We start from the raw sequence: 12,333 nt of genomic DNA, 5'->3' as shown, positions 1-12,333 counted from the left end.
TCTGTAAATGCTTCATGCTGTAGTGAGTTCATGTAGGTAGGTGAAGGTTCGACTCTCGGCCCTTTCCTGTGTGTGTGTGTATGTTTCCAGCTGCCTCTGCAGATGAACATGCTTTTAGACGCTTCGCAACACATACCTTGGCTATTGCCAGCTATTATCTTACGGGTGATGTCACCCGCCTAGAAGTATGCCTCTGACAGCGCTGTGCTCAGTAATCTCGGTAGCGCGTTCTGTAAATGCTTCATGCTGTAGTGAGTTCATGTAGTTAGGCGTAGGTTCGACTCTCAGCCCTTTCCTGTGTGTGTGTGTGTGTGTGTTTCCAGCTGCCTCTGCAGATGAACATGCTTTTAGACGCTTCGCAACACATACCTTGGCTATTGCCAGCTATTATCTTACGGGTGATGTCACCCACCTAGAAGTATGCCTCTGACAGCGCTGTGCTCAGTAATCTCGGTAGCGCGTTCTGTAAATGCTTCACGCTGTAGTGTGTTCATGTAGGTAAGCATAGGTTCGACTCTCGGCCCTTCCCTGTGTGTGTGTGTGTGTGTGTGTGTGTGTGTGTGTGTTTCCAGCTGCCTCTGCAGATGAACATGCTTTTAGACGCTTCACAACACATACCTTGGCTATTGCCAGCTATTCTCTTACGGGTGATGTCACCCGCCTAGAAGTATGCCTCTAACAGCGCTGTGCTCAGTAATCTCGGTAGCGCGTTCTGTAAATGCTTCATGCTGTAGTGAGTTCATGTAGGTAGGCGTAGGTTCGACTTTTGGCCCTTCCCTGTGTGTGTGTGTGTGTGTGTGTGTGTGTGTGTGTGTGTTTCCAGCTGCCTCTGCAAATGAACATGATTTTAGACGCTTCGCAACACATACCTTGGCTATTGCCAGCTATTATCTTACGGGTGATGTCACCCACCTAGAAGTATGCCTCTGACAGTGCTGTGCTCAGTAATCTCGGTAGCGCATTCTGTAAATGCTTCATGCTGTAGTGAGTTCATGTAGGTAGGTGAAGGTTCGACTCTCGGCCCTTTCCTGTGTGTGTATGTGTGTGTGTGTGTTTCCAGCTGCCTCTGCAGTTGAACATGCTTTTAGACACTTCGCAACACATACCTTGGTTATTGCCAGCTATTATCTTACGGGTGATGTCACCCGCCTAGAAGTATGCCTCTGACAGCACTGCGCTCAGTAATCTCGGTAGCGCGTTCTGTAAATGCTTCATGCTGTAGTGAGTTCATGTAGTTAGGCGTAGGTTCGACTCTCAGCCCTTTCCTGTGTGTGTGTGTGTGTTTCCAGCTGCCTCTGCAGATGAACATGCTTTTAGACGCTTCGCAACACATACCTTGGCTATTGCCAGCTATTCTCTTACGGGTGATGTCACCCGCCTAGAAGTATACCTCTAACAGCGCTGTGCTCAGTAATCTCGGTAGCGTGTTCTGTAAATGCTTTATGCTGTAGTGAGTTCATGTAGGTAGGCGTAGGTTCGACTCTTGGCCCTTTCCTGTGTGTGTGTGTGTGTTTCCAGCTGCCTCTGCAGATGAACATGCTTTTAGACGCTTCACAACACATACCTTGGCTATTGCCAGCTATTATCTTACGGGTGATGTCACCCGCCTAGAAGTATGCCTCTGACAGCGCTGTGCTCAGCAATTTCGGTAGCGTTCTGTAAATGCTTCATGCTGTAGTGAGTTCATGTAGGTAGGCGTAGGTTCGACTCTCGGCCCTGTCCTGTATGTGTGTGTGTGTGTGTGTTTCCAGCTGCCTCTGCAGATGAACATGCTTTTAGACGCTTCGCAACACATACCTTGGCTATTGCCAGCTATTCTCTTACGGGTGATGTCACCCGCCTAGAAGTATGCCTCTAACAGCGCTGTGCTCAGTAATCTCGGTAGTGCATTCTGTAAATGCTTCATGCTGTGGTGAGTTCATAAAGGTAGGCGTAGGTTCGACTCTTGGCCCTTCCCTGTGTGTGTGTGTGTGTGTTTCCAGCTGCCTCTGCAGATGAACAAGCTTTTAGACACTTCGCAACACATACCTTGGCTATCAGCGGCCATTCCTTTACGGATGTTGTCACCCACCTGTACATGTGCCTCTGATGGTGGTGTGTTCGGTGGTCCACGTAGCGCATTCCATACCTGTGTCATACGTTTGTGCGGTTGGGTATGTGGGGGTGTGGTCAATCACCATGCCTGCCACATGTGTGTGTGTGTCCATGCTCCCAGCTGCATGGGTTCATAGGGTATGGCTTTGAGGTTTACACAGAACACTCATATCCTGCCGCCATCCCTGTGTTTGTGGATGGTGGGACGCAGCTCGTGTACTGCTTGTGTGCCTGTTGTGGTCGGCGACCTCCGTAGCGTGTTCTCCACGTGCACCCTGCTATGGTGTGGTGGGGTGGTGCTGTGTACATTACACTCACGGGCCTGCCACATGTGTCCGTCTGTATCTCTGTCATTGTATATCTATGTACCTATGTTGTGCCCGTACTGCTGCTCTAGCATGGACAGCTGTCTTTCCCATGTATCGCATATTTGCACAGCTGACACATATAACTGTGGTACGTTGCATATCCACTCATTGTCCATGCACCGTCCGTATTCCAGAGCACCCTAAAGACATCTGCTGGATATCGTGGCAGACAGCTATCCTTGCTGTCCTGACAGTGTACCCGTACACGCCATACACCTTGTGTGTACTTGCCTATTTATGGTGTGTGTATGTCTACCTGTGCTGTATGCATGGCCGTGTGTGTGTCCCGCTATAGCCATCTGTGCAGGTGTCGCCACTATGGGTAATCCTTGTGGACCGCTGTTTCATGTGCACGTCTGCACATACCTGCAGACCGTACTACCCTCCCACGGCAGCGGCCTTAGATCGACTGCTGCCCTAGGCTGTAGGGCTCCATGGCGCCCACCACAACACATGGTGCCCCCATCTTGGTATACCTACATGACACACCTACTAGACAGGTGGCCCTACTAGTGCGGCGCCCTGGGCAGCCGCAGGATTGGCGTATGCCTACGGCCGGCTATGGGCACATCACAAAGCATACGTCTACATTCGTGTTTTACGATGTCTAGGTTATAATACCAGAGGCATCAGCTATGCTATAGAATGCGGATTTAGATGGATTAGTAGGTGGAGGGTTGGCCACACACCAGGGCTGACCGATGGACCACTGATGAGGCCTCTTTGAGAAGCAGGTGGAGCAAACCCCGTAACGGAAGGTAGTTTAGGTACAGATGTAGAGTTAACACACATTTGTCCACTCTTTCAGTTCTGTACCGCTGTATTACAGTGATATGCTATGCATATCTTCCATATACATTGTTAGATCTTTGATTGATGAGTATTCGCATAGTACAATATCATATAATACATGTGTTAATAGGATGCTTTCTGAGATGTTAACATATGTGTGTGGGTTAATATTGCCTGTGCTTTCTATGCTGTGGTTACATGTTCATTGTTTGCATAGAAAGTAACAAATGGAAGTGTAAGGGGATATTTAAAGCCTGGATGCTTCTATGTTATGTGTAAGTCTCACGGAGCCTACGGGTGATAGCGCTTACATGTCTATGAAGTAACCTTTGGATACCATATGTGACCTGTCGTGGACAAAATGTCTATGTTGACTGTTTCATCTACCTATGTGTGACTTGGTTTGTGTGCCATAAGGTGCCAGCGGGTCTTTGATGTTGATTAGGTGTATTCCATGGTCAATTGACATTAATCCTATTAATTCACTGAAGGATGTTCTTCATTGGTGGGAACGCCATAGTTTGACCATCGTATGGCTTTCCTAGCTGACGTTGATATTGTGCCATTGGTATGTGTTCCACAGGTCACCCATTTGTTCCGCGGTATGGAAGGCAGTGATCCCCATTTTGGTGCTGGCAGATTGAGTGCTGTGTACGCCGGTATTCGGACAGCGGTCTGGCTTTGTATGGGGAGTGTCTACTGTAGTCCCTATCTGTATTTCCTGTGTTATGCCTCACTGCAGCTGTGTGGTTACACCAGGTTCGCAGTTATGGGTGCCATCTTGGTCCTACGCTTGTCCATCCCTAGCGATTGCCTACTGGACACTGGTATGGAGCAGTACACATTTCACACCTGCATTTAGCATTAGCCGGTGGATGCTTTGTACAATCAGTGGGGAGTAAGGCACGTGCTACTCCCACATCCCTCCCACGGTGCGGGACAACGTATTATCTGCCAAACAACACCGAGCCCTGTTTCTGCATACCCAGGATCCCATGGCTGCAACCCTCGACGGTACCCATTACACATCCGGCATGTGTGCGGGAATGGGATGTGGACACACCTCTATGGACTCTACAATCTGGGAATATCTGTTCATATGTCCTGCATTCCGTGGACAGTTGTCATCAACCCTGAACACGCTGGGGGTGCATATGTCTGGCTGTACCGTAGTCACGGCTGTCAGTTCTTCTGGGTCTCTCGATCGCAGCTGGTTGACATTGCACGGATGAATCTCTGGGGTCCTACTATGAACACCATTGTGCATATGTACAGTGTAGACCTTGTTGGACTGTGTCCATCTGGCTAGTGGGTTTGACTGCTGCTGTATGTTCCCCAATCGCGGATGTCTGCTTGCTACCCATATTATGTAGTGCTACGTTAACCAGGTTATTCTAAACTGAAACCGTATGGTGTAAATCCAATGATGCAGGCTAGGAGATGCTTTAAGTAATCCTCAAATGTCCCATTAGGATATGTCCGCCACTGTATTGTCAAACTGACACAACCAAAACATGTAGATCCTATTAATTCATTGAAGGATGTTCTTTATAAGCGTGAACGCCATAGTTTAAGGATCCTATGACTTTCCTAGTTGACGTTGTTGGTGTGCCATTAGTATGTGTTCCGCAGGTCGCCCATTTGTTCCGCGGTATGGAAGCGAGTGATCCCCATTCTCTTTCTGGCAGATTGAGTGCTGTGTACGCCGGTATTCGCACAGCGGTCTGACTTTGTATGTGGAGTCTCTACTGTAGTCCCTATCTGTATTCCCTGTGTTTTGCCTTACTACAGCTGTGTGATTCCACCAGGTTTGCAGTTATGGGTGCCATCTTGGCCGTACGTTTGTCCATCCATGGGAACTGCCTAATGGACACTGGTATAGGGCTGTACACATTTCACAGCTGCATTTAGCATTCTCCGGTGGATGATTTGCATTATTAGTGCGGAGTAACGCATATGCCATACCCACATCCCTCACACGGGGTGGGACAATGGATCATCTGCCAATCAACACCGAGACCTATTTCTGCATACCCACGATCCCATGGCTGCAACCCTCGACAGTACCCGTTGCACATCCTCCATGTGTGCGGGAATGGGATGTGGACGCACTTCTATGGACTGGACAATCTGGGGATTTCTGTGCATATCACCTGCATTTCATGGACAGTTGTCATCAACCTTGAACACGCTGGTGGTGCATATATGTAGCTGTGCCGTAGTCATGGCTGTCACTTCATCTGGGTCTCCCGATCGCAGCAGGTTGACATTGCATACGGATAAATTTTTGGGTCCTACAATGGACACCAATGTGCATATGTAAAGTGTAGAACTTATTGGACTGTGTCCATCTGGCCAGTGGGTTTGACTGCTGCTGTATGTTCAGCAATCACGGATGTCTGTTTGAGTACCCATATTATGTAGTGCTACGTAAACCGGGTTTTCCGCCACTGAACCCAAATGGTGTAATTCCAATGATGCAGGCTAACAAATGCTTTAACTAATCCGCAGATATCCCATTGGGACATTCCCGCCTCTGTATTGTCAAATTAACACAAACAAAACATGTAGATCCTATTAATTAATTGAAGGATGTTCTTTATATGTGGGTACGCCATAGCTTAACCATCCTATAACCTTCCTAGTTGACGTTGTTGGTGTGCCATTAGTATGTGTTCCGCAGGTTGCCCATTTGTTCCGCGGTATGGAAGCGAGTGATCCCCATTCTCTTGCTGGCAGATTGAGTGCTGTGTACACCTGTATTCGCACGGCGGTCTGACTTTGTATGTGGAGTCTCTACTGTAGTCCCTATCTGTATTCCCTGTGTTTTGCCTTACTACAGCTGTGTGATTCCACCAGGTTTGCAGTTATGGGTGCCATCTTGGCGACGCTTGTCCATCCTTGGGAAATGCCTACTGGACACTGGTGTAGGGCTGTACCCATTTCACAGCTGCATTTAGCATTCTCCGGTGGATGATTGTCATTATTGGTGGGGGGTAAGGCATGTTCTATACCCACATCCCTCCCACAGGGCGGGACAACGGATTATCTGCCAAACAACACCGAGCCCCATTTCTGCATACCCACGATCCCATGGCTGCAGCCCTCGACGGTACCCATTATACATTCTTCATGTGCGGACTGAGATGTGGGCGCATCTATGGACACGGCCATATGGGTATTTCTGCTCATATGTTCTGCATTTCATGGACACCTGTCATCAACCTTAAACACGCTGGTGGTGCATATGTCTAACAGTGCCGTAGTCATGGCTGTTACGCCTTCAGCATCGCTTCCTCCATCACGTTTATCTTGCATAGGGCTAAATTTTTGGGTCCTACAATGGACACCAATGTGCATATGTAAAGTGTAGAACCTGTTGGACTGTGTCCATCTGGCCAGTGGGTTTGACTGCTGCTGTATGTTCCCCAATCGCTGGTGTGTGTTTGACTACACATATTATGTAGTGCTACGACATCCAGGTCTTTCAAACCTGAAACCGAATGGCGTACATCCAAAGATGCAGGTTAGCAACTGCTTTACATAAGCCTCAGAAGTCACAATACGAAATATCCGCCACTGTATTGTCAAAATAACACCACCATGACATGTGGATCCTATTAATTCATTGAAGGATGTTCTTTATATGTGGGTACGCCATAGCTTGACCATCCTATAACCTTCCTAGTTGACGTTGGTGGTGTGCCATTAGTATGTGTTCCGCAGATCGCCCATTTGTTCTGCAGTATGGAAGTGAGTGAACCCCATTTTCTTGCTGGCAGATTGAGTGCTGTGTACACCGGTATTCGCACAGTGGTCTGGTTTTGTATGGGGGTGTGTACTGTGGTCCCTATCTGTATTTTCTGTGTTATTCCTTACTGCAGCTGTGGAATTACACCGGGTTTGCAGTTATGGGTGACCATCTTGGTCGATGTTTGTCCGCCCATGGGAAATGCCTACTGGACACTGGTATAGGGCTGTACACATTTCACAGCTGCATTTAGCATTCTCCCGTGGATGATTTGCATTATTAGTGGGGAGTAACGCATGTGCTATACCCACATACCTCCCATGGGCGGACGACGGATTATCTGCCAATCAACACCGAGCCCCATTTCTGCATACCCACGATCCCATGTCTGCAACCCTCGACGGTACCCATAAAACAAGCACATCCTTCATGTGCGGGAATGGATAAAGATGTTACATCACACACCTATTCACAATCTATGGACTCGCAACCTGGGGAGTCCTATTCATATGTCCTGCATTTCATGGACACTTGTCATCAACCTTGAACACGCTGGTGGTGCATATCTAGCTGTGCCGTAGTCACGGCAATATCAGTTCTTCTGGGTCTCTAGATCACTGCCTGTTCACATTGCATACGGATAAATTTTGGGTCCTACAATGGACACCAATGTGCATATGTAAAGTGTAGAACTTATTGGACTGTGTCCATCTGGCCAGTGGGTTTGACTGCTGCTGTATGTTCAGCAATCACGGATGTCTGTTTGAGTACCCATATTATGTAGTGCTACAAACCGGGTTTTCGCCACTGAACCCAAATGTTGTAGAGATTCCAATGATGCAGGCTAACAATTGCTTTAACTAATCCGCAGATATCCCATTGGGACATTCCGCCTCTGTATTGTCAAATTAACACCTAACCACCAAAACATGTAGATCCTATTAATTCATTGAAGGATGTTCTTTATATGTGGGTACGCCATAGCTTAACCATCCTATAACCTTCCTAGTTGACGTTGTTGGTGTGCCATTAGTATGTGTTCTGCAGGTCACCCATTTGTTCCGCGGTATGGAAGCGAGTGATCCCCATTCTCTTGCTGGCAGATTGAGTGCTGTGTACGCCGGTATTCGCACGGCAGTCTGACTTTGTATGTGTAGTCTCTACTATAGTCCCTATCTGTATTCCCTGTGTTATGCCTTACTACAGCTGTGTGATTCCACCAGATTTGCAGTTATGGGTGCCATCTTGGCCGTACGTTTGTCCATCCATGGGAACTGCCTAATGGACACTGGTATAGGGCTGTACACATTTCACAGCTGCATTTTGCATTCTCTGGTGGATGATTTGCATTATTAGTGTGGAGTAACGCATATGCCATACCCACATCCCTCACACGGGGCGGGACAACGGATCATCTGCCAATCAACTCCTACACCCATTTCTGCATACCCACGATCCCATGGCTGCAACCCTCGACAGTACCCATTGCACATCCTCCATGTGTGCGGGAATGGGATGTGGACGCACATCTATGGACTCGACAATCTGGGGATTTCTGTGCATATGTCCTGCATTTCATGGACAGTTGTCATCAACCTTGAACACGCTGGTGGTGCATATATTTAGCTGTGCCGTATTCATGGCTGTCACTTCATCTGGGTCTCTCGATCGCAGCCGGTTGACATTGCATACGGATAAATTTTTGGGTCCTACAATGGACACCAATGTGCATATGTAAAGTGTAGAACATGTTGGACTGTGTCCATCTGGCCAGTGGTTGTGACTGCTGCTGTATGTTCCCCAATCGCGGATGTGTGTTTGACTACACATATTATGTTGTGCTACGAAACCCATGTTTTACTACGATTAACCCAAATGGTGTTAATGTAATGCTGCAGGTTGGCAACTGCTTTAAGTAATCCTCAGAAGGCCCAGTAGGACATATACGCCACTGTATTGTCAATATAACACAGCCAGAACATGTAGACCCTATTGATTCATTGAAGGATGTTCTTTATAAGCGGAAATGCCAGTGTTTAAACATCCTATGACCTTCCTAGTTGACGTTGTTGGTGTGCCATTGGTATGTGTTCCACTGGTCGCCCATTTGTTCCGCAGTATGGCAGCGAGTAATCCCCATGTTGTTGCTTGCAGATTGAGTGCTGTGTACGCCGGTATTCGCGACGGTCTGGATTTCTATGGGAGTGTCTACTGTAGTTGCCATCTGCATTTCCTGTGTTATGCCTTACTGCAGCTGTGTAATTCCACCGGGCTTGCAGGTATGGGTGCCATCCTGGTCGTAGGCTTGTCCATCCATGGGGATTGCCTACTGGACACTGTTATGGCCTGTACACATTCCACACCTGCATTTAGCATTATCCGGTGGATGCTTTGCATTATTAGTGGGGAGTAGGTCATGTGCTACACCCACATCCCTCCCACGGGGCGGGACAACGGATTATCTGCCAAACAACACCGAGCCCCATTTCTGCATACCCAAGATCCCATGGTTGCAACCCTCGACAGTACCCATTACACATCCTTCATGTGTGCGGACTGGGATGTGGACGCATGTATGGACACGGCGATCTGGGGATTTCTGTTCATATGTCCTGCATTTCATGGACACCTGTCATCAACCTTAAACACACTGGTGGTGCATATGTCTAACTGTGCCATAGTCACGGCTATCGCATCATCTGGTGGTCGGAAACGGCTGGATGGAGTTCTGTTAGTAGGTATTTTTGGGTCCTACAATGGACACCAATGTGCATATGTAAAGTTAGATGTTGCTGGACTGTGTCCAACTGGCCAGTGGTTTTGACTGCTGCTGTATGTTCCCCAATCGCGGATGTCTGTTTGACTACCCATTCTACGTGGTGCTATGTAAACCAGGTGTTTTAGAACTGTGAACAAATGGTGTACATCCAAAGATGCAGGTTAGCAACTGCTTTAAATAAACCTCAGACGTCCCATATGTATTCATTGAAGCATGTTTTCTTTATAGGTGGGAACGCCATAGTTTACATATCCTAGTTGACGTTGTTGGTGTGCCATTAGTATGTGTTCCACAGGTCGCCCATCTGTTCCGCAGTATGGTAGCCAGTGCTCCCCATTTTGTTGCTGGCAGATTGAGTGCTGTGTACGCCGGTGTTCTCACGGCGGTCCAACTTTGTATGGGGAATGTCAACTGTAGTCCCTATGTGTATTTCCTGTGTTATGCCTTACTGCGGCTGTGTAATTCCACCGGGTTTGCAGTTATGGGTGCCATCTTGGTCATGCGCTTGTCCATCCATGAGAATTGCCTACTGGACACTGGTATAGGGCTGTACACATTTCACACCTGCATTTAGCATTCTCCGGTGGATGCTTTGCATTATTAGTGGGGAGTAAGGCAGGTGCTACGCCCACATCCCTCCCACGGGCGACAACGGATTATCTGCCAAACAACACCGAGCCCCATTTCTGCATACCCAGGATCCCATGGCTGCAACCCTCGACAGTACCCATTACACATCCTTCATGTGTGCAGGACTGGGATGTGGATGCACATGTATGGACACGTCGATCTGGGGATTTCTGTTCATATGTCCTGCATTTCATGGACACCTGTCATCAACCTTAAACACGCTGGTGGTGCATATGTCTAACTGTGCCATAGTCACGGCTATTGCATCATCTGGTGGTCGGAAACGGCTGGATGGAATTCTGTTAGAAGGTATTTTGGGTCCTACAATGGACACCAATGTGCATATGTAAAGTTAGATGTTGCTGGACTGTGTCCAACTGGCCAGTGGTTTTGACTGCTGCTGTATGTTCCCACTCGCGGATGTCTGTTTGACTACCCATTCTACGTGCTGCGACGGAAACCAGGTGTTTTAGACCTGTGAACGAATGGTATAGATCCAAAGATACAGGGTAGCAACTGCTTCAAATAAAGCTCAGACGTCCCAATAGGACATATCGGTCACTGTATTTTCAACATAAGACCACCAGAACAGGTAAATCATCGGCACTTTGGCCCGGTCTTACCGCCATTTGCAAGTGTAATTAGCAGACACGTGTCAATACATGTATAATAATACATATTGTAATACCGACATTAATCTATGTTATTTGGACAATGGCTTCTGCTATTGACATACGTTGTTGTGGGTGTTGCCGGTTACCATACACATGGCTTTCTCAAAGGCCGAATTCACAATTCTGAACACTACTGTGGTCTCCTTTAAGGACCCTGAGCCAGTGGTCAACAGCACTCAAGCCACTGCATCACTTACATATGCCTTCTACCGGTACCTACAGGACTGCATGGATCAGACATTCCTTACCCAACTGTGGTTCATTGTACCAATGCCAAGCATCCAGTGTGGTGTACCCCAGCCATACACAAGCTGTACAACGAGAGGTGGTGGCTACTACAAGCCAGAGCAGACACCTTGTGAGTGTATGACACCCTTTGCTCATTATATGTGAAGAGCTACAGGCTGTCATGACATAGTCCGGGCAGGTCTCCACAGATATATCTCTCCGGACTCGGCAGACAAACTACAGCCATCATTAGCTATGCTGGACACCTGGGAGGTAACTCACACATATGTTTCTGGACTGGGTTCACAATGATGTGGAGTTTACTGAACATACACACATTGCCAACATACGGCTGACAGGTTCGGTGAAGACATCTCCACCCCTCCCCCACATGGAGAGATGTCTGTACCAGGCGTTTGTGGTCCCCGAATGTTCTGTAACGACGGGTGGGACATGCTCTCTCCAGGGTAGTGAAGACAGCATCCATGGGACCAGCTGGTGTCCCGACTGTGTACTCCGCGATCTCATTGAGGAATTAGACCCAGCCAGTGTTAGACAGCTGTTTATTCTTAGCCTCACCGGGTAACGCATTCAAGTTGTGTCGCACGCGATCGTAGTCCCACTTCACAGGGCCAGTGCCTCCACTGACCCTGGTTATTACTGTCCCATTACTATGAGAAGACTTATCTGCAAAGACATGGGAGGGATCATACTGCGCCCGTAGATGACATGGTTAGGACCTGCATACTTTTGCATCCAACCCAGTTTGGCTTGGTCAGGGCGGTTCAGCGCGCTTAAATCCTGGTTGACGCTTTTAGGACAGTCACCGAGGCCATTGATGGGGGGGTTCCTTTTTCAGTCCAAAAATTTTTAAACCCCCGCCTACCCTTTGGGCCTGGCAAAGGGGGGGCCTTTTTTAACACCCCAATAAAAACCCCTCGGGGTAATCCCTTGGGGGTTAAAAACCCAAATCCCGGGGCTTGGGAAAGGTGAAACCAAACGCATAAACGGGCAGGA

The sequence above is a fragment of the Protopterus annectens genome, chromosome 12.part0, assembly GCF_019279795.1.
Source record: "Protopterus annectens isolate FY-2018-M chromosome 12.part0, PAN1.0, whole genome shotgun sequence".
Lineage (NCBI taxonomy): Eukaryota > Metazoa > Chordata > Ceratodontiformes > Protopteridae > Protopterus > Protopterus annectens.
This window is presented reverse-complemented; position numbering follows the sequence as displayed.